The sequence below is a fragment of the Lepisosteus oculatus genome, chromosome 2 (assembly GCF_040954835.1).
Source record: "Lepisosteus oculatus isolate fLepOcu1 chromosome 2, fLepOcu1.hap2, whole genome shotgun sequence".
Lineage (NCBI taxonomy): Eukaryota > Metazoa > Chordata > Actinopteri > Semionotiformes > Lepisosteidae > Lepisosteus > Lepisosteus oculatus.
Window position 1 is genome coordinate 53,195,333 of NC_090697.1, and position 27,102 is coordinate 53,222,434.

Here is a 27,102-nt window from a genome sequence, read left to right on the forward strand (position 1 = left end):
TAAAATGATGTGTTCCTGCTTAGACATTGCATGACTTTAAAAGCTATAAAGCTATATACGGCCAGCAGCCATATCACCCTGCAACTCCCAACTAGCAACCCATTGAAGCTAAGCAGTTGTGAGCCTGGCCAGTACCTGGATGTGAGACCTCCTGGGAAAAACTAAGGTTGCTGCTGGAAGAGGTGTTAGTGGGGCCAGCAGGGGGCGCTCACCCTGCGGTCCATGTTGGTCCTAATGCCCCAGTATAGTGATAGGGGCACTGTACCGTAAACAGGCGCCGTCTTTCGGATGAGATGTAAAACCGAGGTCCTGACTCTGTGGTCATTAAAAATCCAAGGGTGTTTCTCGAAAAGAGTAGGGGTGTAACCCTGGCGTCCTGGCCAAATTTCCCATTGGCCTTTACCAATCATGGCCTCCTAATAATCCTCCTCTGTGAATTGGCTTCATTACTCTGCTGTCCTCCCCACTGACAGCTGATGTGTAGTGAGCGTTCTGGCGCACTATGGCTGCTGTCGCATCATCCAGGTGGATGCTGCACATTGGTGGTGGTGGAGGGGAGTCCCCATTACCTGTAAAGCGCTTTGAATGGAGTGTCCAGAAAAGCACGATGTAAGTGTAAGCTATTATTATTATAAAAACAGGTTTCGATAGTTAATGACCACTTTTTATCACATGGGTGATTTTTCTTCCTCCTGATCAGCTTAAAAATCTGTGTACGCTGTAAGGTTTTTACTTCTTAATTAAATGTTTGAAATACACGTTTCAAATGGAAAAAAATCCTATTCTGTTGTCTTCCTGGTAAGCAGAACAGATCAGCAGGTCTTTTTTTCCCCAATCAGAGGCTCACCACAATTCACACACAACCACATCACAGATCTTCCACACACTGTACGCCTCAGGACGGTGATGTCACTGCCTTTCATATGAATCCTTTCATATGGAAACAGTTTGACACTGCACTTAACAATCTTAGGAAGATCACAAAACAAGCCTGTTAGCCAGGTTTTTGCCTAAAAAAATCATCCCCGAGAAAGTTAAGTAGCATTAACTAGCAAAGGTGTTTCACAGACGTAGGCATAGTACGTAATTCAGGCTTTATGAACTCTAATAATTAATAACCCTAATTAATTGAATCCCAGGTGTGAGTTCATAAAGCCTGAATTACGTACTATGCCTACGTCTGTGAAACACCTGATCATCTACTCTAAAGATTTCAGTGCTTTGTGTATATTCTAATCGCAGTGTGGGGACAGGTTACCGGAGTAAAGTTAGCTTGAAGTTCGAGAATGATTTTGGCACGCCTGTAGCATTTTCACGAAACCTCCTAGAGTTACAAAAACACTTGCTGTGTGTACAAAGTACATTGTGACTGTTTTCACAGCCTTCACTATATCGTTTTTAAGACAATTTTTTTACCATGCTCGAACATTCTTTTGTTCATTTCTTCGCAAGGGAAACACAGAAACCCTTCAAACCAAATGCATTTTAAAGACCACGAACTCCTGTTTCCATCGATGCGTAATTACGCACTAACTGGAACCCTGGGGGACCGAAGTGTACATGTTCACAACCCTAGAAATACATCTCAATACGGCTTCGTGTTTAAAACCCGTATATCACCATAGGAAGCATAACAGCGCAGCCTCCAATTACTCAGACTGTAAGCAGGGGAATAAAGCTTTGCTTGATTTCTGAAACCCTTTCTTTATGTCTGTTTTCATTCAGGTAAGGGTCACCTATATACACAATACTGCTGACAGCAGGAAAATTCAAATATTCTTTACTCAGCAGCTTATTAAAAACAGCTCCCATGATGTTCAAGCCGATTTTTTTACACAGAACACTGCGTTCTGAATCTCTTTTTCTCATGCTTTTATTTAATGTGGCACTGTGCACCCCTATGAAGAGGGCAATGCTATTCACAAGCCAATAACATTTAAACCACAGCACCCACAATGCTGCAAGTAAGTGTTTTACACACTAAGCAGGTCCTCTGACCTTTCCAAGTCTTGCTTTGGGTTGTGAAACCTCTTTTATTTTTTAATGATTTTTCAATATGACACCATTACACATTACAAAATTTAAAAAAATCATTTGCCCAGCCTAATTTTAAAGACCTCTACTTGTGAAACATTTCACAGCCTGTACATAAAACTATAAACACAATACTGCTGACAGCAGGGAAATTCCTATTCTTTACTCAGCAGCTTATTAAAAACACCAACCATGGTGTTCAAATTGTTTTTTTTTACTCAAAAGACTGACACAGTTTTGCGTTGTGAAGAGAGAGAGAGCGCGTGTGCACTCGTGCCGGGCGCTCCTCAGCTGCAGTGTCAGACGCGTGTGCAACATCGGCTTTGCACCCTACACCCTGCGGTACTGCTGTGTACATACAGTACGAACATGTTGTGACATTTAGAAATATAAAAAATGTCAATAGAATGCCAATAATATTTGCTATTTTTGTTTTTGAAAGAAATGTTTATTTGTTAAAAGAAAACTCATAGCAATTGCTGGATTTGAACACCCAACCTCATACTTAGAAGTTAGTCATTTAAGCTATTACGCCACAGACACAGATGCAGCTATTCAAAGTGTGCGGTACAGACACGTACCGGAGTAAAAATACCGTGGTACATGATTGGTTGACCGACAGGGGCACTCGTGGTCCGTTGGTCTGTCGTAGAAAGATTTACAATAAATGTCTTTACTGTGCCCGTTTTAGCATTGAATATTTATATGGAATTTTACCACTGAAGGGAAATCTTAGTAGCTGAGCATAAAAAGAATAGGAGCATACTGTAACGCGTGTGAAGGCCATAAACTATATTACTTTTGGAACATAACCATACAGTATATGGCTGGTCTCGGTACTTTAAAGAAAAAATACACACCAGTATTCCATTTCTCCCTAAACATTTTAAGCTTCGAAGTCTTTAACTAACGTGATACCGAAGTCAACAAGCATACTTTTAGAATTTGATTAAAAGGGAATATAATATGGAATCGCGTATCTAAAGAAATTAATAACGATATAATTATATTCATGTACCGCATCACAAGAATAGTACACGCTGTACATTGTCTGTTGATAATGTTTCTGTAATGCTTTTTCAGCACTCTGCATGTGACCTTGCCGGTGGCGCTGTGGGTTAGGTTTCTGACTCCCATGTCACATGCTCTGTGTTTGAATCCTGCTGGAGCCATGGCTTTTTTTTAACAAACATTTCTTTGAAAAAATAAAACGTTTCCCTGGGTCAGAGATTAAATAAAACCTCACTCGCACCAAACAAATTTATATTTCTAAATATCACAACATGATTGAATTTGAGTCATTTTAATAACAATGAATAGTCACCTAGGCGTTACAATATAAACATTTATATTGATTTAAATCGCAAACGCGTGTTTAAATATATGTGTTTTTTGATTCACAATCAGACAAATGCAACATAAATTGATATCTGTCTTCTAAGTATCTTAATAAACTTCCAGCATAGCTTTCTCCCCGTTTAGAATTATTTTTCTTGGGATCTTGGGATCAAACGTGGAAAGATTAGACTGTAATCGTTTTTCTTTTTTAAATACATTTTAGAAAAGTGTAATCTATACTAAAAAGCTGTACACCACCTTCTATAAAGATAAATATTGTAATACTTTCGGGTTCGGATAGGACAGACACAAGAACTCAGACTTGCGGAGTTAAAGCAAGTTAAAGCCTTGATTTTATATATCACCTTCAAAAGTGGCATCTCAAAGCAAAGTAAATACCCAACACTGATTGTACCCATCTTTCATGCTAATAAAGCACCTTGAATTGAATTGAATTGAATTGAACTGGGGGGAGGGCGAGCGAGAGAGCACAGCCAGGACAGACATGCATCGTGTATCTAAGGAAATAGCAGTATTACCTTGTTCATGCACAAACAGTGGCATGTTACATTATTAATTCAGGTGTCTCCTCTTGCCAGAAAGCTCTAAATTGCATTTTGACTTTTTTTAAATTGCAACCATTAAATAAAGCTGATACTGTTTAGACGTCTAATTATTTAAAAATGTATTACAGAAGCACAATGCACAATGCAACGTAAATTGCAAAAATGTACTTGGAATCTGTCCAAGCCCTATTTTGTCAAGCATTTTCTTTTACTGTAGCGGACATAAAAACTCCCTTTCTTTTAACAGAGCGTTTAATAATTTCTAAGTACGAAAATTATTTAAACTGCGACACTTACCATTCAACCAGAGCTCGAAATATCACAAGGATCCTCAAGAGCAAAGCAAAGACTGTATTAAAAGTATACTAGTGACAAACTAGTATACTTTAGATCTTTTTTTCTGAACCGGGGAAAATCTGATCATGTTTCTCTATAACAATAATAAAAAAACATTATTTTACATATCACCTTTATGTGATATCACCTTAAGGACAGCACATACAAGGGTTAAATACACAATGGACCGCGCAAAGAAATGTAAAATAGTCTTCTTTAGGTGTGAGGGCAGGAGTGGATCACAGCAGGTATAATCAGCAAATTAGAAAAACAAAGAAAAGGACAGGTGAAACGTGTATCCAGAGAGGGAGTGATCAGAAAAAGGAACAGCTGTTATGCCCAGATTTTACGCTCTTTCTCTCTCTAATCTAATGAGGTGAGAAAGCTGTGCTCAATGATAATTAAGGGACTTAAAAGTAAAAGGAGATGCTTCATATTGCTTGACTAATTTTAAAAACTAAGTTATAAATGCAGACGCTCTATCTTAATATCTAATATCTTTTAGATTTTTATAGAGAAAAAGAGGCGCTAAATTGCATTTTGCCTCAACACTCCATACTCAACAACGATAATTCACAAACAGCCAGAACATGTAACTCCACATTCCCACATAGACCTCATTTCCATAGCCCCCGCCCCTTATGCAAAACCAACATCCCTCCCCTGTTCTCTCTCTCCGCTGGCATTTATAATCGTTTTTATTTTTATATAAATTTTAGCAAAGTCATGTATTTTAAAAATCTTAAGATTTCTTTATTTATGTCTTTATTTAGTGGTTTCATTAGTGACAAAGGCTTAACTTTCTTGGAAAAATGTATTTTATGTAAACCATGTTTGCTATTAATTCATTTAGGGCGAGAATATGTTCATTGTCTTCCAATGAAAGAAGGGTTCCTTTCGCCATAGTCGGGTTGACATTAGAAGCTTGCCACGCCCAGACTGTTACACCAACGCATTAGCATGTTAAAACGATTTCATTGAGGAGCCTAGCTTTCTTAACCAGTTAGTACTGTACTTCTTTGGTTTTGGAGGGGGGAGGTGTCTTTTGCTGGAAATCTCGCCCCCTTCTACTTTGAAAATACCTGTGAAACCGGTTTAATTCGTCACAGCCAGCACTCCTGCTGGCCGCCCACATGTTATGCTCTTCGTTAATGTCTAAGCCGGAACACATCATTATATCTCATTTTGTATTTCTTTTGTAAAAAATCGTTTGCCCAGCCTAACAGTATTGTTGTTATTGTTTTTATCCTGTAAAGCGCTTTGAGGAGCCAGCTTTAAAGGCGCCATATACAATAAAGTTCATTATTATTATTACTATTGTTAATTTGCTAGACAAAGAGGTGAACATTATTACGCAGAAGACAAAGATAGCGATTTACATTGCATTGTGCATTGTGCTGCTGTAATACAGTTTTAAATAATTAAAAGTCTAAACAGTATCAGCTTCATTTATGGGTTTTAAATAAAGATGATTTAAATCAATATATATGTTTATATGGTAACACCTAGGTGACTATTCATTGTTATTAAAATGACTTAAATTCGATCATGTTGTGATATTTAGAAATATAAATTTGTTTGGTGCGAGTGAGGTTTTATTTAATCTCTGACCCAGGGAAACGTTTTATTTTTTCAAAGAAATGTTTGTTAAAAAAAAGTCATGGCTCCAGCAGGATTCAAACACACGTGGGAGTCAGGAACCTAACCCACAGCGCCACCAGCAAGGTCACATGCAGAGTGATGTGGTACATGAATATAATTATATCGTTATTAATTTCTTTAGATACGCGATTCCATATTATATTCCCTTTTAATCAAATTCTAAAAGTATGCTTGTTGACTCCGATATCATGTTAGTTAAAGACTTCGATGCTTAAAATGTTTAGGAAGAAATGGAATACTGGTGTGTATTTTATCTTTAAAGTACCAAGACCAGCCATATACTGTATATTTAAGATCCAAAATTAATATTGTTTATGTCCTTCACACGCGTTACAGTATGCTCCTATTCTTTTTATGCTAAATAATGCGGTATCGCCCGCTTGTTTTGAATGGCAGCATCTGTAGCATAGGGGTGAAACAGCCGTACACATATCAATAAGAAATCTTATACTACTTTATGTGCAGTAATACTACAGCAACACTACAACTACAGCAATACTATAATATATATTCCTAAATATCACATATGCGGGTTTGTTCGCACGAACACATATTGAGCAGTATTTCTCGCATTGTGAATCCTCAGATGATCCTCAGTGGTCTGGGGTGCAGGCTTCAAACCTGTAGCTGTTTAACGACAGAGTGGTTCAATTCCACCTTTTGGGCGGAGTCTCTCTTCGAAAGCGTAATATTCTAATCGCAGTGGAGGCAGGGCGTATGGGGACAGGTTTGGTTAAAATTGCAATGGGGATCTGCATTCTTCACACCTGAAACATTTTCTCTGAAAGCATTTTCTTCCCAGTTTAGCTGAACTTTTGCTGCCTATGCATGCTTACACAGCTCCCTAGGTAAATTATCATACTTGACTGAGAAAGCTTTAGAGAACTTAACATTTTTTTTATCAACAAATTTTAAATATGACATTTACATTGGCGTTATTAATTTTTCACTTGAGTGTATGGGGGAGTGTCAGCTGTCAATGAGAGCAGACCTCCCCCTCTTAGGCTGGGCAACTGATTTTTTTAATTTTTAAAAAAGACATTAAAAATTAGATATAATGATATAAACATTTACTGCAATACATTTACTTTGGTGGGTAGCCGCATCAGCTTGGAACGTTATGACTGTGAATCCTTCTTCAGGTGTGAGGGTCTTCAGCTCAAAATGAAACGCTTGGGGTTTGTAATGTAGGGTGCTCTGAACAAGTTAAACTTTAATGCAGGAAAAATGTATTTCCCAGAAGCTATACTGATTTTTATGGAAGCCTGTTTCCGCCAGGGTGTAAAACAAATGTGCTATGGTATTCTTGCCGATGCAGTGCACTTAAAAAATATCTCTGATGCTGTTCCTAAATTAATATCGTTTATGACCATCAGACGCTTTATGCCCCTTTCCCCTTTCCAATGGATTGAACAGGGAGAGGCATTTAATTATGTACTTTTCACTGATGAAACAACAGTGGCTCTCAGTTTTCAATCTCATCGTTTTATAAAAAGGGGAGATATGTGAACAAGCAAAACCAAAAACATCCACCGAAGGTTAGCCTTTTCTTTTCTGAGAAGAGTAGAGCGGGTGGAAAGTGCCTGCGGTCATTTAATAAGCATTAAAATTCGCACTGATTCCCTTGCAAAGATATGGACATAAGAATATTCATGTGTGGTCAAAAAAATGGCATAAAACATAAAAGTGAAAGCTGTGAAAACATTCACAATGTACTTTATACACAAAGGAAGTGTTCTCACAACTCTAGGAGGTTTTGTGAAAATGCTACAGGCATGCCAAAATCGTTTTTGAGCTTCAAGCTAACTTTATCCTGGTCTGTTTTAATCCAGGTAAGGGTCATCTACAGATGCAGCCATTCAAAACGAGCGTGGTAGTTACGCTGCGGTAAAACGCGGTGGGCGCATCGCATCAGAACACGTCATATCGCGTCATACCGTATAATACCGCAGTAAGATAATAGTATCTGGAATCACGACCTGATGGAGCTAATAAAGTTTAACCTCTCATGTACAGCATTTGAGCTGTTGCCAGAAAACACTGGTTTTGAATCCCGATCACTGCTGAGGGACAATCTTTATTCAATTAAAAAACATTAAGTTGTATACTCTTTAGATGATTAAATTTAAACTGTGTAGTACAGCATGTTAATCATTATACATTAAAAAGTTGGTATATTTTTTGAAAGAAAGATTGCTCAGTTGGACAAATGTACCCACCTTTATCATAAATATTTTAATTATGCAGAAATACTTTATGCATCAAAGTCTTTACCGAAGATATTACTAATAGTATTAATAATGAATGACCTTGGACAAGCTGTAAACTCAAAGTATTACCCTGGTCCACATTCTTTGTAACCGTCTTTGTAAATGAAAATACTTTATTTTTTCATTGACAAAAAGTAACACCACAGCATTACGTTGATACGATTGTTTCCAATCATGCAAAGTAAGTCTTGAGAATCTCCGATTCACCGTGCCTTTCACATGCTCATAAAAGATATTAATTTAGGAACATAAACATATTACTGTATGTTAACTGTACTGCATATGGCTGGTCTTGGTAGTTTAAAGAAAAAATACAGACTAGTATTTCATTTCTCCCTAAACATTTTAAGCATCAAAGTCTTACATGTGGTTATTTCTAAACGTTTTTATGTGCTCCTTCTGGCCATATTTCTGTACATTTATATACTTTGTGAAAAGTGATCGTTTTAACCTTTTCTGCAAATACGTTCTTTATCGGATTACACAAAAGCATACTTTTTAGATTCGTATATCTAAATAAACTAATAACGGTATAACTATATCCATGTACTGTTGCACAAAAGTAGTATAAGACTTTCCATTGATATGTGTATGGCTGTTTCAGGGACTGTCACATGACTTGCCTTGGTGGCGTTATAGCTGAAGTGACTGGTTTATAACCCTGAGGTTTGGTGTTCAAACCCAGCTATCGCCATGAGTTTTTGTTTGAAAAACTAAAATGGGAAATATTATTGGCATTTTTTATCTTTCTAAATATCATAACATGTTCGTACTGTATGTACACAGCGGTACCACAGGGTATAAGGTGCAAATCCAAGTGGGGCCGAAAGCCCTAAATTAATGTTGTGCATTCGCCTGGCGCTGCGCAGTTTTCATCTCACTCCATGGGAGTACTGGCGGTGCTGAATTAAACCAGTTTCACAGGTATTTTCAAAGTAGAATAGGATGAGTCTTCCAGTGAAAGACACTCCACCTTCCCCCACGGACACGTTTTCTAGAAAAACAGATTCACAGCGCGAAGCTGTCAGTCTTCTGTGTAAAAAAAAACTATTTATTTTAACACAGAACACAGACACAGATTCGAGCCGTGAATCTGTTTTTCATAACAGCAGATAAAGGCTCTCTAGGAGTATCTAAAGGTTTTTATAGCAATTGCAATGGTTTTCATTGTTATTACTTTCAATATTTTTATGATTTATTTATTATATGCGAGAAATTTCATTCCAGGTCCAGGCAGCTCATATCCAGCTCTCTCTCTACATCCTGGCACACACTGACACACACTGTAACACACTAATAGCTGATGTTGGTTTAGTCGGGAGGGGAGTAAGACCACTCCCTGTCCATCACTGCACGGTCGCAGTCTGGGAATAGCAAGTGGTCTTATAAGCCCCAGCAACATTGGCAAAGACGCTTTTCTGGCAAAACCACGTACGTTTTCTATTAGCTTCTTGTCTGTAGAGTAGATTTCAGTTATATTTGGAGAGGCACAAATTTTGGTTTGGTCGGAATGGGAGTGAAACCACTCCCTGTCCATCACTGCACGGTCCCAGTCTGAGAACAGCAAGAGGTCTATAAACCCCATTAAATTGTATATCAACTGGGGTTCAGGTAACAATTGAATTCTTGAGCTGTAATGCAGAATGTTGAATACTCATCTAATCTGTGTGGATTCAGATCTCCCGTGGACACAATGGAACAGTGACAAGCTGTTGCTGCATCCAATCGGAGGTTGCCAGAGAGTAACCGGAGGATCCACCCGAGGTTAGCACCAGCAGCAAGCCTCATGAACAGGTCAAAACTGAATCACTATTCAGAACTAGCTCTTCATCAGGAACGAACCGGTCCTCTTCTTGACTTGCTGGGACCCACAGTCATCTTTTCTCCTGTGCACAAACTTTGCTAGTTAAAGCCAATACTAACTAGCCGGTCAGTGAGCATCAGCAGCGCACCGTCGCAAGCCGCACAGCACAGCCTGGCACGCAGCCAGAGAGCGCGGATTGGACAGCAACAGCCTGCAACTGTTTCTTTGTGCCCGCAGGAGATCTGAATTCCCAAAGATTGGATGAACTTTCAACTTCAATGCATTACAGCTCGAGAATTCAATTGTTATCCCAACCAGTTGATATCAATTTAATTCCTAAGAGTTATGTACTTGTTTTGAGTATCTAATGTAGAAGTTATAACCAAGTTCAATTATGAAACGGTCTAAATGAATGATATACTGAATGTATGTCCTCTTGATATGTAACTCTTTGTGACTGAATGAATATATATCTTTTGTATTCTGATAACCCTCTCGATAAGATCTGTTAGTTTTACATGCATATTCTATGTATTAATAAATGTATCCTCGTGTATTAGTACCTGTGTGTGTGCGTTGTTTGAGTTATGTCGCATGGTTGGATTCTAAAGCCATCAAAAGAATCAATTTTGTGATTTACTGCTACAATTAATAATTGTCCCAAAAAATGCCCAAACCCTACAGAACTGGTGCCTTCAGAGAGCACACTACACTAGTGAGTAAGTGTTTTTCCTTCATATCCTTGCCGGCAACTAGATTTGCAATCACAACATGATGAATACTAGGGAGCTGAGATACTTTTCCTTGTTTTTTCTGCTTCTAGGACCTCTATTTTTATTGAGTTTCAATGCTGACAGCTACAGGCATTGTCTACACGCGGGGCCAGCTGATCGCACTAGCACGACCGGCTCTACTCACTGGAGAGAAGCCATCAGTTCTGGCGGAGTTGAGGAGGAAAAGCCGAGGCTGTAGGGCTGGTGCGACATGAAAGGCGAAGAGAAGGAGTTTTAAACTCTATCTTCCTTTGATCATTATGGGAAATGTGAGGTCCTTAGTGAACAAGATGGATGAACTGGGAGCATTGGTGAGGAATCAGAGGGAGTATAGAGCAGTGGTTCTCAAACTTTTTGGACTAAGTACCACCCCTAATCCAACTAAAGCATCCAGGTACCACCTTCAAGTCATCATCTCATAGGAACCCCAGAAATTCTCAATGACCAACATGAGCGCATGCACACACATTTACACATACATATAATAAATATTATAATAATAAACTTTATTTGATATAGTGCCTTTAAAGGTGGCTTCTCAAAGTGTTCTACAGAAAAAAAAAACAGTAACAACAACTAATAAAAAAGCACCAATACAGTGAGAGGGGTGAGCCTGTTTAGTCTAGGAAAGCAGATCTGAATTAATTTTTCGAGCCTTGATACAATTCACAACAGAGTCTAACAGATTTTAAATTGTCAGGCATTTTCTTGACGGCAAAGGTCTCGCGGTGGATGTTGCAATGCGTCCATTAATTTCTGAAGCAACCTCTCTAATTCGTGCGACTACACCGTTATGTCGGCTTGTCATCGCTCTAGCACCGTCTGTACAAACTCTGACACGTTTTATCCAGTCGATGCTATTCTCTTCGATAAATTCATTCAGAAGCTGAAACGTGCTCTGCTGTAATTTCTGTTGGTAGCGGTTCACAGAACAGAAAGTCCTAATGGGACGTGCCCTCAAACTCGTATCTAATGTAAGCAAACGAACTGCCCAAATTGACTACAGACTCATCTAATTGCAATGAGAAGCATCTGCTCATTGTCTTGCTTACACCACTATAGCAGCCTTTTGTCCAGCGCCAACCTGCAACAATGAGGAATGTGAGGAGATGATCTCAGGAGGCTATGGAGGATCTTCCTAGTGCTTTGAAGGCTAGCGACTGGGATGTGCTGTGCGAACCACATGGGGACGACATAGACAGCATGGTGGAATGTGTCACTGACTACATTAACTTCTGCGTTGACTACACCATCCCCACCAAAGACGTACACTGCATTTTCAATAACGAACCCTGGATCACCAGTGACCTTTAGGCTCTTCTGAATGACAAGAAGAGAGCCCTTAGGAGGGGGGATAAGGAACAGGTCAAGCGTGTACAGAGGGAACTAAAGCAGAAGTTAAGGAGAGCAAGGACGCCTACAGGAGGAAGGTAGAGGACAAGCTGCAAAGGAATAGGGTGAGGGATGTATGGAGCAGCATGAGAGAGATCAATGGCTTCAAACAGGCTGGGGGTGCAACAGAGGGGAACCTGGAGATGGCCAACGAGTTGAACTAGTTCTTTAACAGATTTGATTCAGGGCGCTCTGTGGCTCAACACCCATCTCCCCATAGCCACACGCTCCCGAAGCCTTCACAGCTGCGACTGCCCAACACCTCCTCCATCCCCCCACAATCATGGCTGCCTACAGCTACAACTCCCAAAAGCTACTCACCCCTCCTTATCCCCCACAGCTGCCACTCTCCAACACCTCCGACATTAACACCTGCAGCACTGACAGCGCTATGAGCACCATCCCCCAGGCCAGCTGACCATCATGGCTGACCAGCTGAAGAAGGAGCTGAAGAGGCTGCACCAGGGTAAGGCCACAGGACCAGATAATGTCTGTCCCAGCGTTCAGAGGGCTTGTGCTGATCAGCTAAGTGGAGTGCTCCAGTGACTGTTCAACCTGAGCCTTCGCTTGGAGAGAGTCCCTTTGCTCTGGAAGGCATCATGCCTGGTCCCGGTACCAAAGAAAGGGCGCCCCTCTGTCCTCAATGACTGCAGACCAGTTGTGCTGACTTCTCAGGTCATGAAGACACTGGAGAGGCTGGTCTTATCCCACCTGAGACCTCTGGTCAGTTCATCACTGGACACCCTCGCCTACCAGCCTCATGTTGGTGTGGAGGATTAAATCATATACATGCTGCAAAGGGCTTACTCACACCTGGACAAGGCTGGCAACACTGTAAGGATTATGTTTTTTTACTTCTCCAGTGCCTTCAATACTATCCAGCCCTTACTTCTAAGGAGGAAGCTGGAGGAGATGCAAGTCGGTCCCTCCATGATCTCATGGATCACTGACTATCTGACAGGCAGACCACAGTCTGTGAGACTTCAGAACTGTGTGTCTGAACAGGTAGTAAGTAACACAGGGGCTCCTAAGTGGACAGTTCTTTCTCCGTTCTCCTTTACCCTCTATACTTCCGACTTTAAATACAACTCAAAGTCTTGCCACCTGCAGAAGTTCTCATATGACTCTGCAGTTGTTGGATGTATCAAGGGTGGGCGGGAGGAGTAGTACAGGAGACTGGTCAGCAGTTTTGTGGAGTGGTGTGGGGAGAACCACCTGCACTTGAATGTAACAAAGATGAAGGAATTAGTGGTAGATTTCAGGAGGAAAAGGGTCAGACCTACTCCTGTCTACATCCATGGGGGGACGTGGAGATGGTGGACTCATACAAGTACCTGGGAGTGCACATCAACGATAGACTGGAATGGTCTAAGAACATCGAGGCCATTTACAAGAAGGGTCAGAGCTGACTTTACTTCTTGAGGAGTCTCAGGTCCTTCAATGTATGTAGTAAGATGCTACATATGTTCTATCAGTCGGTTGTGGTGAGCGCCATTTTCTACACGGTGATATGCTGGGGCTCTGGGATTAGAGCAGTGGTTTCTAACAGGCTGAACAAGCTCATCAGAAGAGCAAACTATGTCATTGGGTCTGGCCTGGACCCCCTGGAGGAAGTGGCTGAGAGGAGGATGGTGTCCAAACTAGAGGCCATCATGGACAACATCTCCCATCCCCTCTGTAGGCATCCTCACACGGGGCACCAATAAATGTAGGGGTTTTGTGCATTTACTGGGACGATTATTAATTGTAGCAGTAAGTCACAAATTGACTCTTGATGGCTATTAGAAAACCAACCTTGCAGGATAACTAAGCAATGCACACACACACGGATACTAATACACGACAAAACATTTATTAATACATAAAATATGCATATAAACATAACAGATCTTAAGAGTGAGGGTTAGCAGAATACAAAAGGTATATATTCAATCATGGAGAGTTACAAACCAAACATTCAATATACCATTCATTTATACCTATTCGTAAATGAACTTAGATTACAACTTCTACACTAGATACTCAAAAGCAAGTGCATCACTCATAGGAATTAAATTGATATTATCTGTGGCTGAGGTAACAATTGAATTCTCGAGCTGTAATGCAGAATGTTGAATACTCATCCAATCTGTGTGGATTCAGATCTCCCGAGGACACAGGGGAACAGCGGCAAGTTGTTGCCAAGTCCAATCGCGTTCTTTGGCCCAGTGCCAGGCAGTGCTAGTTTGGCTGGAGTTGTGGGAGAAGGAGGGAGAGATTTCTGCTACGGCGCGCTTGCAGTGGGCTCTCTGAAGACCGGCTAGTTAGTGTTGGCTTACTAGCAGAGTTTGTGCACACAGAAAGTGACTGCAGATCCAAGCAAGTCACACTCTTTAGATGGGAAGAAGACCGGTTCGTTCCCGATGTAGCGCTAGTCTTGAATCCTGAGATTCAGCTGTCCACAGTTCCAACAGCAGTTCACTTGTTGATCAGGTGAGCGTTCGTGGTGGGTTCATGAGGGTTGCTGCTGGGCTAACGTCGGGCGGATCCTTTGGTTAAGCAAGGCGACCTCCGGTCTCGACTCTTAAAACAAAGTAAAGTCCTGGCACTCGGACACACTTGCCGTCACATGATTGTCTGAGATGAGTCTGAAAATGTCCTGGAGGAGCACTGGAGGAGCTCTATGCTGCCTGTTTTACCTGGTTGAAAGTTCCGTGGGCATTTGAGACCCACGTGGGGTTGTCCTGCCCTACCAGTTCCTAATTGGTTGATTGAGGTGGAAAATGAGTAACAATGCACTCTGATATTAGGGTTGTAAACCACCTGGGATGATACTCTCCCTTGGAATCTCCCAGACGGTAAGGCGCCAGAGATGACCATTATTAGGGTTGCTGGAGAATCTCAGCCTTGGGAGTTGTTGCTTATCAGGATACTCTATCAGCTAGAAAAACACCTTAAATGTGAACCAACTGGAATGGCCTCTCTGTATCCAGCACCACTTAAAAGAGGGAGAGAGAGACTGGCAAGGGAGCAGCAAACTTAATTCCTGTATTTTTAATAAGCCTTGTTGCTACAGTAGTGTGATGCTAGCTACAGAAAGTGACACTAGCTTGGCATCATCTTTCAAAATAAATGTCCCGTAAACCCTGCTTCAGATAAAAAAATCCTGGACCATGTAAAGTCATGTTTATAGCAGAACAACAATGTTTACATCCTCAAAACTAGGTGGAATGTGATATAGAGACACACAGGTAAAAAGAAATTCCCGTTCTTCATTAATGTTTTGCTTTCTTTCAATCTTTTTGGTGTTTTTATATCACTTCCTCCTTGCAAATTGACACAGAGCTGTGCACAGCTAGACATGTAAAAGTCTAATTCCTGACAAAAGAAAAACTTGTGTCTCTCCAAAAGTAACTAAAATCTATTCTACAGGCCCTCAACTAATAGTACATGAGCATGGTTTTGCCAGATAAGCGTCTTTGCCAACGTTGCTGGGGCTTATAAGACCACTTGCTATTCCCAGACTGGGACCGTGCAGTGATGGACAGGGAGTGGTCTCTCTCCCGTCCCGACTAAACCAACATCAGCTATCAGTGTGTGTCAGTGTGTACAGAGATAGCTGGATATGAGCTGCCTGCACTCTGTAAACAACAGCCAGCCCCACGTCTCAGTGCGTGACAGTGTGTGTCAGTGTGTAGAGAGACAGACTTTTTCCTGCCTAGCAGTGCACAGCTCTGTGTCAGTTTGCAAGGATTTATGTGTATTTTGTAATAATGAGAAGGAGTCTTTGTTACGTTTGTTTGGTAACTGCATATATACAAAACTGTTTTGGATAGATCTGTAAAATGTTATTGTTCAACATTTAAAGGTAAATGTTAAATTAAAAGATTTTTATATTATTTTATATTTTGTTGGTTCTGATTTGGATAAAGGATATATTTTTTATTAATCTGTTAATAAGTTTGGCTAAATACTTTATCCACAAATGTAAATTGTCTAATACTGCTCCCACTATTTATGGTTTTAAAGTTGAATTCCTTTTTTATTTAAATTCTATTAGAAATTTACAGAATCAAAAGGCAAGACATATGGAAATATGGAAAAAGTATAACTTTAGTTTTTTACAACTGTGAATTACTCTGTCTGTGAAGTTTCTATTTCTGTATCTATTTCATTATTCTGTCTCCTTTTTGTATTTCTGCTGTTTAAATAAAAACTTATTTAAAAGAAAAGTTTCACATTATACAAACATCTGTCCCCTATTTACAAATCGCATGAGAGCCAATTTGCATTTTGGAATCTCGTGTAATAGCAGAGATCCATTTATTTAGTTCCTGAGCTAAAGCACCTTATTTTTCACCTTATTTGAAATCAGCTGTTGGATCCTGTCTGCCAAGAATTTTAGGATTTAGTTGTTTTTTAAGGATGTTATGAGAGGGTAATATTGATCTTCACCAATGAAAGGAGAACACAAGCAAAACATTTTTTGAGAACATGGTTAATAATTAAAAGAAAACACCTAACCCAATGAAATAACATAGTAATTCCCCCCTAAATGTAAAACTGTTTATTTGTAAAAAGGTTGCAAAGTCTGGGGCCAACTGATCAAAAGATCACAACGGAAAGATTTGGTGGTCATGACTTTGCACACTTCACAGTGTGACGTCACAGCCAGGAAAAGAAGGCGCTATATTGAAATATATTGAAACATCTACCTGACCCGACCAGACAGACTCGGAAAACAAATTGCCCCTTTTGTTTTCATCACAATCAAGAGGTCAAGTACTGAGTTTGTTGGTACCTGTAAACTTCCTTGTAGATAGTCACGTGATTACCTGAAAAACCAAAGCTCTATATCTCCGAAACAAAAGCAGCACAAACACTACCTACAGCAACACAAAGTGGCACAAACATAGCATTTTACAGAAGGCTACACTAGCTTGGCACCTTTCAAAATAAATGTTCCCTAAACCCTGCTTCAGAAAAAAAAATGGAATGTGATAAAGAGACCCACAGGTATTTGGAAATTTCTCCTTGCAAATTGGCACAGAGAGACAATATAACAGATTGTATAGCTAATCTAACAAATAAGATCGATTCTATAGCACTATCTAATTTAAGTAGTGGTGATTATATGAACTTATTTAACGATAAAATTAACACCATCAGACTTCAAACACAATCGAATAAGCTGCAAAGAAGTCTTGTACAGAAACAATATGAGCACCTTTTTATTGTTTTTCAATTAGTTAATGAGCAAGATCTCAAGAAATTAATTATTAAGACAAAGTCAACCACCTGTTCGCTTGATCCCATCCCCACTCAGCTACTCAAAGATTCCCTCAAAGTACTGGCAGGAACTATAATTAGTATAATGAGCACGTCCCTTGCATCAGGCATTGTACCTGACCAATTTAAGGTAGCGGTTGTTAGACCGCTCCTTAAGAAGTCAAATTTGGATCCACAAGTTCTTAACAACTACAGGTCTGTCTCAAACGTCCCATTTCTATCAAAAATTCTTGAGAGAATAGTTATGGCCCAACTGCAATCGTATCTGGATTCAAATAATATACTTGAGAAATTTCAGTCTGGTTTCCACCCAGGCCACAGCACTGAAACTGAATTAACAAGAGTCGTAAATGATATTCTGTTAGCTACCGACGCGGGAAATGCAACAGTGCTTGTGCTTCTAGATCTTAGTGCTGCCTTTGACACAGTTGACCACTGTGTTTTGTTACACAGGCTTGAGTTTGAGGTTGGCTTATCTGGAACCGTCCTTAAGTGGTTTACTTCATATTTAAGTAATTGTTTGTTTTCATTATGCTCAAACATATAATAATTGTACTGCTTCATCAATGTCAACAGTTCAATTTGGGGTAACACAGGGATCAAGTGCTGGGACCAATATTGTTCTCTCTCTACATGCTGCCGCTAAGTAGGATAATACAGAAACATAATATTAACTTTCATTCATATGCTCATGACACGCAAATATATATTTAGTTTACACCAGATGACAACTCTTCTATTATCATTTTAGTTAATTGTTTAAGTAAAGTAAAGACTTGGATGTGTGAAAACTTGTTGTTATTCAACTCTGATAAAACTGAGGTTCTGTTGTTTGGAGGCAACGTTACTGATAGAACTACTATAATTTTAGCACTTAACTCAGAGGATTTAAAAATTTGCCTCAAAGACTCATCAGGTACCCTAGGTGTCATATTAGACACAAGGCTCTCAGGGCGCTCACCCTGTGGTCCATGTGGGTCCTAATGCCGCATTATAGTGACGGGGAAACTATACTGTAAACAGGTATCATCCTTCGGATAAGACGTAAAACCGAGGTCCTGACTCTCTGTGGTCATTAAAAATCCCAGGGCATTTCTTGATAAGAGTAGGGGTGTAACCCTGGCGTCTTGGCCAAAATTTCCCATTGGCCCTTACCAATTATGGCCTCCTAATAATCCCCATTTATTAATTGGCTTCATTACTCTGCTCTCTTCCCCACTGATAGCTGATGTGTGGTGATTGTCTGGCGCACTATGGCTGCCGTCGAATCATCCAGGTGGATGCTGCACATTGGTGGTGGTGGAGGGGAGTCCCCATTACCTGTAAAGCGCTTTGAGTGGAGTGTCCAGAAAGGGGCTATATAAGTGTAAGCAATTATTATTATTATTATTATTATTATTATTATTATTATTATTATTAACTCTCATGTTAAAACAGTATCTAAAACATACTTCCTAAAGTTAAGAAATATTGCAAAACTAAGGCAGTTTGTCTCCACTCAAGACACAGAGAAATTAATTCATGCTCTTGTATACAGCATGTAAGGGAGCACCCACCCCCCACCACTCCTTCAACACCTTACAGCGAATTCAGTTAGATGGTGCTACAGTACAGATGGACCTTTCCCTTGCTTCTTTATGGAATGCACAGAAAACTGACTAAGTGTGGCCTTTTTCTTGCAGTGACCTAAGCTTTGAACTGAGGCCTTTTTAAAGGTGAAGAGATCAGGCATTGTTTCACCTGGACCTCGTTGGGTAAAAGTGCACCTAAGACTGTACATAAGCTATAAATATAGTATTCTCATTTCAGAAAATGTTGCATTTCTTTTTTCCATCAGTATATATATACACTGTATAATAGTGATGACCTCACGGAAGGTATAGAGACAGCCCTTCTTTGTAGTAATACTCACAGGAAATATGAAAAAAAGAGCTCACAACGACTGATATGGTGCTTAAGTTGTGTCACTTAATCTTTTAACCCTTCTTTCATCTTTTTAAATAATAGTCATGTCACAGAAAAAAAAAACTTTAGATATTTCATGACTTAATACTCTAGACTTTACGATGTATTTTATGTACAGTATAACACCAAAGCCAAATATACTGTATTGTGTTCTTTCACAGTTATCATTTCAATGTTTCTTGAAACCTGCAATATTAGCTTTACTACATACTGTTTAAAAGGAATCTTAAAACAGACATTGAAGAATTTATTTCAGACTTCACTTACTTGAAACTTATATTAAATGCTATGTTCTTTTTTGACACTTTGTTCTAGGTATTTAAAACATGATTACTCTTCATACAATCACAAACATACCCCAGTTTAGCACTGCAGCATTCAGCATAGTAATGTTTCTTGAAATCTGTGATGGACTGGCCTCCCATCCATGGTGTTCCCTGTGTTGAGCCTGTTATTTGCAGAAACATTTTCACAAATGAAACCTTTCACTTAAAATCTTAACTATCCTATCACTGCAGGAATGAATGAGAGATGAAGGTCTTTTATTGTCAAAATGTTTTTTTCCTCACTTAACTAGTGCATAATATTTGCTGTTTGCCATAATATTTGAATGTTATTGTGTCACAACATACTCATTGCTCATTAAATACACCACAGCTGAATTTTCATGAGTATAACATACTGTATACAACTGAAGCTTGATTGAGTGCTTTAAATATGATTAATTATGACATAAACCTCCATAACATGAAATGGATAGTGTTATCATCACCAAAAGTCCTATCCCATTATGTAGATTCTACCATGACTGTCAGTCTGGGGTCTAGTTTGAGTCAGAAATAAGCTTTTGTTCCTTCTAATTGTATACAGTACATGAGTCAATGAAGAGCAGTTGATCAACATGGTGTGTTCATTTTCTCATAACCTCCCTACTATCTGTGCTGTTCATTCTTTCCCCTTATTTATTTTCTGTGTGGGTTCTCACTCAATACCTTTTCAGGAACATTTCATCCATACAATATGTTCAAATCATCTTTCCTTGGGATAAACCCAGAGCTCATTGAAGCATATTAAGATACTTTACCTGGTCCAGGAATCAAGACTCACCCACAGAGACACTAGTACCAATTGTCCCTCAGCAACAATATGCAGACTCCACACACAGACACCAGTACCAGTGAGCCCCCAGCAAGAACACGCAGACTCCACACACACAGACAACACTACCAGTGGTCTACAGCAGGAACTAATTAAGGGGGCTCATATAGAGATACTGAATCTTTCAACTGCCAATAGTGTCTTGGAATAGATTTACAACCCTTTCCCCTAAATAAATTAGAGAAAGTGATTAAGTGAGCATGTTTTCTGAATAAGCAACACCAAAAATAATGAAGTACGTACTGCATACATGCCACATAAGTATGCTGTTAACCTTTATCATTGGTCCATCAACATGCTTTAAGCTACACCATACAGTATAATTTGTTTTATCTTTCTAAGTTGTAAGGTTTTTAATTTTATTTTGGGGGGGGGGGGGTCATGGAGGGAAATTCCAATTTCACGCATAGGGTAGAGTGAAACAGCTGTCAGGAGTGATTCTCAGGGTCTAATTTGTCATTACAACAACAAAACAACAATTGCCATTACAAGTCCCAAATAGTGATGGCCTATATCTCTAAAACTGCTTTATAACTTCACATACATCCAAAAATGTTTTTACTTACTGCCTGTTGAGTCGGGAGTTGCCTGTGGTGTATTTTCCATCCCCCTTTCTGGCAAGCTGATGCTTGCAGGGATTTGATCTCGGGTTTTACTTCTGCTGTGCCTCCATTTTTAGAGAAACATTCTTGAATCTTGACCTTTACTCAGACTATGAGCGCTGTAATTATTCCCCCGATGCATGTGAATAACGGTTCCGTTTGTCAATTAGTAAAACAGTAATTAAGATTTCATATGTGAAAATTAGATCTTTGTTAAGTGTTTTGTTTGTATTAATTCCTCTTTCTCATTACAGTGTTAACATACTGAAGGATCCAGTCTCTCAGTGTCTCTGTATGAATTCCCTTAATTAGTTCATGCTGCCATTTCATTTTGAAACAACTCAAACTCGTCTTATTTTCAACTAACAAATCATTTGTCTAATACTAACAATTTATGTTATTAATCACTTCTTACCTGACACTTTATAATTGTAGCTTTATACAAGGGCTGTCCTTCATCTGGTTTCCTTTCCTTTCCACTCCACAAAATACGTCTTCGGACCAGCCGCATCCAAATCACGAATCCAGCTTGATTTTTTATTGTACATATTGACTCTTCCTCTCTATTTTTAATCCATCAAACTTTTGAAAATGTCAGTATCGTTAATTTCACAGTGGTTTGTCAAATGCTGTTCGTCAAAGTTAATTCTCAGACATCACCGTTCAGTGATTCACCTAAAACAACCAACCTATGACAACAGCTCCACATGTAAAATGAAACAATTTTTCATGGGAGCGGATTAATAACTTATTACACATTTGTACAATATAACATGAAGTTGGACGTGGTTCGCCTGCAGAAAAACCAACGTATCTGGTAGTTTTCAGATGTTTGTGTTTCGAGGAGCTATGGGCTGGAATAGGGGAAGACTAAATACACTAAAGGAGACATTACAGTCCACTATTTGCCACTGAAACAAGACAGGAATCAAGTATAAATATGTGTATTTATCTTACCTGTAACTTTTTCCAGATATCCTGATGTATACATTTGAAACATTAATTTGGATAACAAATTAATGCAGATTTGAATTCGCAACAAGAGAGTAGCGTGATGCTATCTACAGTAAGTGACACTAGCTTGGCAGCAGCTTTCAAAATAAATGTCCCCTAAACCCTGCTTCAGAAAATAAAATCCTGGACCAGGTAAAGTCACATTTATAGTACAACATTTTTTACATCCTCAAAACTAGGTGGAATGTGATAGAGACCCACAGGTAGAAGGAAATTCCTGTTCTTCATGAATTTTTTTGCTTTCTTGCATCTTTTTGGTGTTTTTATATCACTTCCTCCTTGCAAATTGACACAGAGCTGTGCACTGCTTGACAGGAAAAAGTCTAATTCCTGACAAATTAAAATTTTGTGCCTTTCCAAAAGTAACTTAAATCTATTCTAACTGCATGTATACAAAACTGTTTTGGATAGATCTGCAAAATGTTATTGTTCAAGATTCGTAGATAAAAGCTTTCGTCAAACTTTTCGACAGGTACCACGCCCCCTTTTTCACACCCTTCCCGATCTAATGGTGCGTCGTTATAGGTGTTGTTGTCCCGCCTTCCCCCCCAAGCTGTCCTGAGCCTCTGGGTCCAAATGCTCCGCCATCGCTGTCCCCGCAATTTATAAATAAGTGTGTGTATTAAATAGCACGTATTAACGACGAGGGTTGGAAGGCGATCATGTCTTCCGTGGGTTTGAGCGCACTCTATTATAACCCTAGGGAATCGGGTCGTTATGGCGTTACAGCGGCGTGGGGCGTGGGGAGTCTGGTGAGTTCCCGGGGTGAGAGCGCAGCCGCGGCCGGGTGTCAGATTGGCTGTCCCTGATAGGATGTCTCAAAAAAAAAACATCAAGCGCACAAGCACACATTGATCAAATAAAGTGTCAAGGAAAGAACTTGCAGAACAAATAGCATGTGAAATGTGAACCACTTTATTGAATCCGCAGTTTTTCAAGTACATAAACATCCCAGTATGCACTTTTGAACTTTTCACACACGTTACAGACTCCTGCTTGCAAGCACCAATTAAATGTTAGTGGGGAAAATTAGTTTGGTACGTGTACAGTAGCTATTACCCCAACATTGCTCAGAAACTCAGCAGCATCTGAAAAAGCATTCATAACGCCCTTTTTCTTCCCATTTCTATAGCCATGAACACCGAACTGGGCGACTGTCTAACAGAGCAAATAAATTTGCCTGCGTGATCAGAGGGATGGTGTTACCATAGGTTCTATGTAAAATATGTTGTATTTTGGAATACACACCGCTGAATCCGCCAGGCTTCAGTTTCTGATCTAAAAACATCAGAATCGCAGTAATTTCACTCATGTTCTTTACATACACATCTACCTCTTTAACAAATTCAAGGACATTAGCATTCGGTTAATTGATTTTCATATCAAGCTTTGCAGAAAGAAGAGTGTAAAGCATTCTTTGTAAGAATTCTGACATATGCATTTGAAATTCTTCATTCTTGGACAATGGCTCAACCGTGTCTGTAAAACAGAGTGAAAGCTCCGTTTTCATGGACGTCTTCGTTATTCTATTAAAGGAAAAAAGAAAAGGAAGGCTTAAAAAAATAATTAGGCATGGGGGGCATTCGGGAATTATGTGAGTCAGATTATGAATGAATAAAAGCATTGTATTAAAAACGCGTTTGCGTTTGTTTGGGTGCTGTACCAGCTGTACCATAAAATAAAGTGCCCTTTTTCATTCAACAAGCGTCTGAGTCACTGTGTCCTTCCTATATAATAATGCCACAATATGTCTTTTATGTTTTGCAAAAAACTCACTTGCTTTAACAAAATATATTTACTAATCCTTTCGCCTGGCAATCTACCTGAATGCCCAACTATCTGAGAAGCCCTCCATGAAACCAAAAGAATCACAATTGAACGAGTGTTGATAATAAGAAAGAGAGAGTTCCCGTTACCCCCATTTTGATTTAAATCACAAACATGTGTTTAATTAAATGTCTTTATTGATTCACAATCTGACAAATGCAATGTAAATCGTTATCTTTGTCTTCTGCATAATAATGTTCACCTCTGTCCAGCATATTTTATTTAATTGCATTTTGACAGATCGTCTTATAATCAATTGTTGTCAGAATATCCCCCCCTCCAACAATCCTTTTTTTGTTGTTTTGCTTACAGTGAGGTCAATGTAAATATCACACCTCTGTAATAAAAAGTTCTATACAAATGCAGAGAATCATCATTACATACTGTATCACTATATTTGTGTTTATTATTTTAGCTTGTAATACAAAGTTGATCAGTTCTCAAATGACGGATCTTGTATTATCTGATCAGTAATTATCTATTATTTTATTGATTTCTATATTGGTTTTATTCATTGAGTATGTCAATTATGTTGCTCACTTGCATTTTTATAGAATACAATTGTGAATAATAAGCAAAATAATATTCGAGTGGTAGAACTGTGTCAGTGTGCTTTGGCTGGAAAGAAACAAGCAAAGGTTAATTGCACTATGAACCGCATAAAGAAATGTAAAATAGTCTTCTTTAGGTGTGAGGGCAGGAGTGGATGGTAGCCGGAATAAACAGTAAATCACAGGAGAACATAGGGCAGGGCAGGTGAGAAAAAGTATCTGAACAGTGAGAGATCAGTGGGAAGAGGTGTGAAGATAAAATCGGTAAATGAACGCAATGATTTAAAAAATAGATCAGTCTGTTATTGAGAGCGGGGGGAAAGTGTAATCTGCCTCATACAACTATTAAGAATAATATAAGAATTTAATCTTAAACAAGAAGTCTAGAGAACACTGGACACCAGATTGCTGCTAGCTTCCAGCAAGACAGACCGTAGCTTTTCCACTTTTTTGTTTCCCGTTAGTTTCCCTACCGGCCATGTAATACACAGCATTGTATAAACGGCAAAAGTTTATTTTAAAGGGAACACAGAGAAACTAGGAACTAGAGAAATCAAGAAAGGCTTTATTCAATAGAATTAATGAATGCGCATCCTGTTCACTGTGTTATTTAAATCCACATTGAGCAATCTCCAATATGGTCAGAATTTGACAGTCAGAATCCAGTATTGCTTTTAGATGCCACTTTTAAAGGTACTATATAAAATAAAGTTATATATTTACAGTAACTTAAAATATATATTTAAAGTAATAATTTCTCTCTCTCTCTCTCTTTCTTAGCATTAATCCCACATCAGCAGGGTCCGCATGTCGGCACACCAGTCTCCATTTGATGGTTTGAACCAAATCTTTGAGCTGACGTTGCCATTAACTGCGACCGAGAAATACTCCAACCGGCGTGTCGCTCCGCCTGCCATCGGAGTGGAAAGTAATAATTTAACAATATATGTAATTTTTTAATGATATGTCTTTGTTGTAAATGTCTGTAATATGTCTGGAGGGTGTATCTTATTTTTAGTTTTTGTTAATTAATATAAGGGAGATTTATATTAATTAATATAAGGGTTAATTTTATAAGGGAGAGTTTCATAGAGAAGACCCCTTACCCCCATCTTGATTAAAATCGTAAACGTGTGTTTCAAAAAATACTTTTATTTTTCACAATCTGGCAATGCGAGACAGAATTCACATTCACTGCGCCTAATGTCTTGCAGATCAGAGAATGAAAGAAGAAGACAATTATCACGCCTGGCTTTTCAATGGAATTGCTTTAACTTGCTAATGTGTTACTTTAACAGTCTGGGTGTGGAAAATATCTAATGTCTCCTGACTTGGGCGAAAGGAACCTGTCTTTCATTGGAAGAAAATGAATGTATTCTACCCATACATGAGAATATAATATAAATACACCAAGGGATTGGGTTGAATTCCCATCACAAACAAATCCGCGAGCCTGCACTACAGCGACCATAGTATGGAGACAAAGACCATACTCTTTATGGGAAGAGACGTTGTGCTTCAGCTGCCTCGGCTTGCAAAGTGCGAAGGGTAAGCAAAGACAGCAGGCTTAATCTGAAATATGCGATTATAGTGCATATTACAAGGTATTATACATTCTATTATAAATATTTCTTCATAGCCTGTTCTTCAGGAAAACACCACACACGCGAAACGATCTTCGAAGACTACCAGGACAGTTAAAAAGAATGCAGTAAGACGGATGAAAAGAAAGGTTTATTTTGACGTCTGTTCCGCAACTGATGAATACTACTGTGTGACTTTATTTCTTACATGGATTCTGTTATTTTGCCTCTCGGCCACTGGCCAGGGTGCCAACCTGTAGAAGCAGCACCTGTGTGTAGACTTTTCGGCACCAGTGGGAGCAGTACGACTCATTACTGGGGAGGATTGGGAGGTTAGAGACACTCCTGAAGATGCAGAAGCCGGAGACGGTATGTTCCGTCAGTCAAATGCTAGGGCTGCCGTCTCCGAACAGACCTTCGTCTCCCGATAAGTGCCTCTCCCCGCCGCGCAGGTCGCAGTGCTTGGCGGAAGGCATATCTCCACACAGCCCTCTGCCCCCCCCAGAGCACACAGGACATCCATCCCGGCCTCTATGCTCACCACCGCCCAGAAATTGGCTGATGCTGTCCCCGCTGTCTATCTCCCCTCAGGAAGCACTGTTTACACAGCAGAATTCACAGATGCCAGTGCAACGTATAGTTCTCCCAGATATCCAACTGTTGCCTATCAGTCAAGAGAAGGAGGGAGGATTGTATCTGCAGTACATGGGCATAGATTGGAAAGCCAGAGCCGACCGCTATGCCCCGCCCTCGTGTTTTGAAATCTTGTGACTTTTGAAATTTACTAGGGGTGGACCACATCAGTACATTTTGATGGGTCCAGAGGCAAAAGTGCCTTGCCTTGCAATCTCTGGAAAACCATTAGTAGAATGGTGAATCTGAGATTCTCAAAACTTACATTTTGTGATTGGAAAAGAATACGTGATCAGATCAACGAAATGCTTTAAGAAGGAGGCACT

General features: G+C 39.5%; 1 non-coding gene across 1 annotated transcript; it reads left to right on the top strand.

The window, feature by feature from the left end:
* The first annotated feature begins 6,516 nt into the window (after window positions 1-6,516).
* Window positions 6,517-6,603, top strand: trnastop-uca (transfer RNA opal suppressor (anticodon UCA)). Its single transcript has one exon. It is a non-coding gene; the product is annotated as a tRNA-Sec (tRNA).
* Window positions 6,604-27,102: the final 20,499 nt, after the last annotated feature.